This window comes from Crocodylus siamensis, chromosome 3 (genome assembly GCF_052110815.1).
Source record: "Crocodylus siamensis isolate JL-2025a chromosome 3, ASM5211081v1, whole genome shotgun sequence".
Lineage (NCBI taxonomy): Eukaryota > Metazoa > Chordata > Crocodylia > Crocodylidae > Crocodylus > Crocodylus siamensis.
Window position 1 is genome coordinate 152,899,044 of NC_143397.1, and position 6,000 is coordinate 152,905,043.

The 6,000-nt window shown below is 39.2% G+C and overlaps 1 protein-coding gene across 1 annotated transcript in view; it reads left to right on the forward strand.

Annotated features, from left to right (window-relative positions):
• The window catches only part of ZNF516 (zinc finger protein 516), a 210,666-nt gene extending 205,209 nt beyond the window's left edge, over positions 1–5,457 (forward strand). Inside the window, exon 8 of the transcript XR_016441376.1 lies at positions 4,550–5,457. The gene's annotated coding sequence lies outside the window, so the exon portion shown is untranslated. The remainder of the gene's footprint in view (positions 1–4,549) is intronic.
• The last annotated feature ends 543 nt before the right edge of the window (positions 5,458–6,000 follow it).

Here is a 6,000-nt window from a genome sequence, read left to right on the forward strand (position 1 = left end):
ACAGTTGGAGAAAAGATATTGTTCAGCAGTATTGTTTGACTGTACACTGTGTTCATAATAATGTATGTGAAGGGATATTAATGCCTGTGTTTATTCAATGGATGAACTGTGCAATTGTTACAAGGTGTTTGTGTAGAAAATCGGAATGCTTTAAAAAATAAAGAAAAAGGACTAAATCCTGCTCCGAGGAAGTTAGTGTTAAAACTTTACTGACTTCAGTATCAGCCCCACTGATAACCAGTGAAATCAGTGGTATCTCTCAGATGCACACTGACGTGAAAGCAAAATTTGGTCCTATAGTATTTGTCACTGCCAAGAGAGTTGTTCAGTTAAATGAAATCAAGTCTATATTACCTTTATAAGAGATAAAACACTTCATGTTTCATGGTATAAATCAACCACTTAAGTACATGGAGTTAGAAAGATACTGTCCCTCTCCCCCCAACTGAAGGATTTTTTTCATGGTAGTTTTGCATCCTTCTCTGAAATAGCTACAGTTGACTATATTTGGTGATTGGGTCCTGGACTTTCTCAGCCTCTACGTTCATCCAGATTAATTCCTGTGTTCTTAAGTGTCAGTCCCCTCATTTTTTCCTGGTTTTGCCTGCTTCTTCTTTATTGCTGTTCTTTTTTTCTTTTTCTTTTTTTTTTTAAACTGGTATTGTAGCTATAAACGAGCAGAGAAAATAAAATGCATTAGCCAATAAATTAATGCAGCTTTAAGCTATTCAACTAGTTTGAGGGAGAGGGAGAAGAAAGACCTGATTGCTTAGCTTTCAAGAATCTAACCCCATCCTCTTAACTTCAACAGTATTATTTCTGGTTTCCTGTTTGTAAACCAGAAATGTTTATTTATGATGTTTTGCAAGACAGTTTTTCAATTGATAATGCCTTTGTCATTACATAATGGCTCATAAATGATGTTGGTTGTTCTAGAAAAACAGAAAGTCATCAGATATTTTCTTGTTTTTAGTTTGTCTTTTGTGGCGGGAGTTAGTCAGCTGCAGTTGGGAGGTCTCAAGACAAATTATAAACCTTCCCAGTAGTCTCAGCCCTGGTTTACCCAGAGTCTATCAGGACTTTATGACTGAGTAGATCCTGATGTTAAACTTTGTTAGTGGTGTTTTTTTAAAAAAAATAAATGGCAAACCCTGCAACTTAATGTGGCGTATCCACTGTTTGTTCTAAGAGTCAGACATTGCTTTTTGAACAGAAAGGTGATGCCACAATATAAATATATGGATTCAAGACATGAAAATATATTTGCTACTTAAAGCATGTCAAATGTAAATATAAAGTGATGTGCTGATCATGGAAGTGAACAGTACCAGTAGTGAAATCTATCAGTAGTCTTTTTCTTTTCCAATTCTACATTCACATGGAATTAAATTTCTTCCAAGATAATATGACCTAAAGCAGGCGGGCATCAAACCCTGTGAGTTTCAACTATAACCCTGCTAGGTTGATTGGGTCCAAGGTTAATATAGTGCTTCAGCGAGTTTCCTGATCTTAACTGCAGCAAACATGGGGGCGTGCAAGTGTAGGAGTGCAATTTTTCATAGTTTTGAGACTCACGGCTGCCCGTTTCAGCCCCCTCTCCTGTCACTAAAACTGGAATGAACAAAATGTGCATAATACTCAGAGAAGGTGTAATCCTTATTCCTGACCTGAAGTAAGCTCTGACAGGCATAGACTGAGAGTGTTGCTGTACAGCCTGACCTCTCTTAGCTGGGGGCTCATGTAGCAACATTACAGATTTCCTCCATTTTAAAACTGAGGGAGGATGTAGAAAACAGTTGTTAAGCCAAAATACTGGATACAATTTTGCTCTACCTTATAGCAATGTGTCAGGAAGAAGCCCTCTGAATTTGTGGTGCACTATTCCTGAAGCTGATGGAATCAATTTTTTAGTTCTAAAAATAAGTGAATAGAAAAAAAGAGGTAAAGCCAAAATGTATATAATAAATGTATATGGTGTTCTTTATAGCTAGGGAGGAACCCCTCCCTAATCAGAGGGTCCTGCCAGGAGCCTGCCCACACCACCCTCAACTCAACACTGGAAAGGAAGGGAGGGTTGCTCTTCCCCCCCCAGCTTCTAGCTTGAACCACTAGAGGCATGTGCTTGCATTTCTGGAATGAAAAGGGAATGTTTGAACTTCCAAATCAGTTCAAGCTTTGCAAGTTAACTTAAATTGCAAAGATTGAATCAATTCAGGCTCAGGCTTTTTGAATGTCTGCCTCTAGCCTATATAAACATTGTGTCCTATAAATTAAGGGCATCGATGCCAAGCTTACCTGCACTTTTCTTCATTGATCATCTTCAGGCAAAAGAGGGGGAAAAGATGTGTATTTTCACAGAGTCAGCAAGGCACCTGTTTAAGTCAGAACCATCAAAAGTTAAAGAAATACATCCTTATCTCAAGTCTGTGTGGAGAGCTTTCAGCTCCTCTGACTTAGGATCCACCTGGGCCTTCAGTTTCCAGGTTACATAGTGCACGTTCCATTAGGGGCTCCAGGATAGTGCCAGGCTGCTGGGGTGGCTTTCTGAATTGCCTAAAATGGATGATCCATTTAAGTCACCAGTGTATTCCACTGATGTCAGTGAAGCTGCATCACAGATATATATGGTCCAATCAGTGCATGTGAATGTAAGCAGGAGCTGTGTGGCCTCCTGTCAAATTTTACAGCTGCTGTCGATTATTTGCTCTGATAAATTAGCATTAAGAAACAGCAGGATTTCAATGAACACCTGATGTAATTTCCAGCTACACAAAGCAATACTGTACTAATAAAACATCCTTTTAGTGAACTACATACTCAAAGGAGTTTACTTTCCTCTGTTAAGAAAGATGCAACCATCACAAGTAATATTGCTGACAAAGGTTTTGGTTAGTATGCAAGGTCAGATTACCCACATCTTTCATAATATAGGCGAGTGATGAAAAGTTGTTGAGTTCAACCAGAAGTAAGGCTCCAGTTCAGCAAGGTAGTTAGGCAGGAGCCTGCTAACTGTAATAGGTCTGCTTATGGGCTTGTTGTTAACTACATGTGTAAGTATCTTGCTGAATCGGAATTAAGTTGTAAAAATATTCGGTGTATGCTGCCTGTAAAATTTAACCTAGGTGCCAAGCATGCAAGTAAAGACATCTTTTAGCTATCCACATTAGCAATTAGAAATCACAAATCAAAGGAATATTGCAAATCAGAGAGGTGTGTATAGAGCAAGAGTTGGAGCTTTTTTCTATAGCTCCTTGACTATCCATGTCATTATTAGTTTTTAAAAATTCTGTTTATTGCAGTTTTTATTACTCATGAGCTTAGTAAAATTTTCTTGATAATTATACTGCAAATCCTGCATGCATACACCATACAGGCATGCCACAGTGAGGCTGTAAGAACCTTTAAAATGTGCATCATGTGAAATTACCAACAGATCCCCATGCCACACCTGTAATTGCTAGCTTTAATTGTCTCTTTTAGACCTTCTCCCTGCAATGAGCTTCACACCCATTTCTCAATGCAAGATTCTAGCTTTTGCTTGTAGAACATTTAAATACCTATTGGTGGGTAAAAAAAAATCAATTTACTTGTGAGGTGACTATGGAATCGAGCATATTAGAATTTATGTTGCAGTTAGGAAAAAAAATTGAAAGTGGAAGCAACCTTGATTATGGCAGGGATTGGTAGAGTGCAGAGAGTCAGGCAGCTGAAAGGGAACTTTTTTGTGTAACCCAGATTGTGAGATCTCAGTGCACTTTCTCTCTAGGACTTGGTTAAAGTGTTGAGTGTTACAGTTACTCCCCCCCTCTGCCACCCCACTGGCTAGGCATACCCCCCAACACAAGCCACATCAGGGTACTTTTTGAAGTCCTCCAATCAAATAAGAATCCTTCTTTCCCCCCTTCCTCTCTGTACTCAGCAACATGACCACTTCTCTCCACTCCATCCTCTGCCGCTGTCCCTGGAGTGGGTGGAGGGTGAAGAGGAAGATGCAGAGATATTCCTGTCCTACTCCATCTGGGCAGCCCATTTTAGCCAGAGACAGCAGTGACAGTAGCATTAGCAGTGCATGGGTTTCCTTGCCCTGTGCCTGCTTCTAGCTGTCAGGGAAAACCCAGTGGGACCAGGCAGGGAGGAGGAAGCTGCCTATTGCTGCTGCTGTCCCCAGCTGAGGCTGCTTCACTGTGGAGTCCAACTGGAGCAGGACAGGAACAACTATGAAACCACTGGGTCAGTGGGGACAGCGAAGACAGTGGCCGCAGTGGATAGAGGAGCAGCATAATGGGAGGAGATGGGATGTGCCATAGAGGAGAAAGGAATAGGGAGAAGACTTACATTCTTTACAGATTAATTAAAAGGCCCTGACTGCTGCTCCATCAACTAACAGCAGGGTGCAGCCGTGCCTCTGCACCCTCTCTGGATCTAGCGCTGAAAGCAGCCTTTGTTGTGTTCCATCTTCTGTGACTGTGATTGATTGGAATCAATGTGTTTTTTTCTTATGTGTTTGTGGGCCCTCAGAGTGAAATGCCTATTCTTTTACTCTTTACAGAGATGCACAGCAATGACAAGGAGGCTTGGGGAGTGATCAAGTGGAGAGAATAAAGGACAGGTCCAGTGGATTAATCTGCATGGGATCCACTAGCCATTGTTTCCTCATAGAACATACCTACTTCAGCTAAACACGGAGAAAAATTCTACCCACTGTTTTTTGCAATATGGCCATGTACAACTCCAGAGGCAGCTCAGTGGTATCGGCTATGCAAGAGTGAAAAAATGCTGGCTTCTTAACAGTTAACTGGTGTCCTGTAGGGAATGGCTTCCTTATTTTAAAACATTTTTTTGAAACTTGTCTATCATACAGAATATGAAATGGAATAGTAGCTGTTTTGGAACCGGAAAAAGAGAACAGTCTACTGACGTTGCTTAAAATGTAGTTTCATAGGTGCACCATCAATAATGTAGCTACAGTTCATAAGGTTCTTAGGCACACAGCCTTAGCACACGTGCAAGGGATTGACAAGACAGACCATGATGGCTCCAAAGGGTCAATAAAACATGCACCATGAAGGATTTACACAATAGACAGTAATGGCTTCTTTGGAGCTGTTACGGTCTATTGGGTCAATAATAATCCACTTTTTAAAGAGTGCCAAAATATGAATTTACACAACAGGCCATAATGGCTCCTGATCTATCAGATAAATGATACGAATTATCAACATTAGTGCCTACACTGCAATGCACATTTACCTATTATAGTGGACAGGGTAAATAATACATGCTCCAAAATATGCGTTCATTTTTAAGACTGACTTCTAAAACATCTCAACACAATACAAAAAAAAAAGCCAAAACTATAATGATTAAAGCTGTGATAGATATCAGTGTATGTCAAAAAGGATAATGCTGAGGCTGCAGTTCTGTTTTAAATGCAAGTTACTGTGGGTTTGTTTTTTAGTACTGATAAATAAATAATTTATTAAGCATATCCTAGCTGTCTTTTGGTTATTTGCTTTACAAACTTAGGTTCCTGGCCTGCAAAGCATTTCTTACATGAGTTGCTCATTAAGTCCCACTGTACCCAATAAAATTACTTAGGTGAGTAAGAACTTATTTGGTGAGTGATTGTTTGCAAGATCAAGATTAACAATCTCTTTAACTAACTCATGTTCTATTTGGATTCATCTATCTAGATAGTAGTTGTCTATGTGGTGAAAACATCTTTGTTTTTCTCTCTCTCATCTATATAAATAAGAGATAGAAAGCCTAAAAATATTTAATTTATGCCAGCAGGTGGAGACATACAGTAACATCTTCAAAAATAACAAAACTTTACAGCAAATAGAAAACACAAGGTACACTAAAATGAAATATGCATTGAAGAGGGAAATAATTAAAAGTGTTCCTCAGCACAATATTAGGTGATATTATTTCATTTCATCTAATGAAAAAAAAGAGTATATGTAAAGCATTATAAGTCATTTGTTTTCCTTGTTTCTG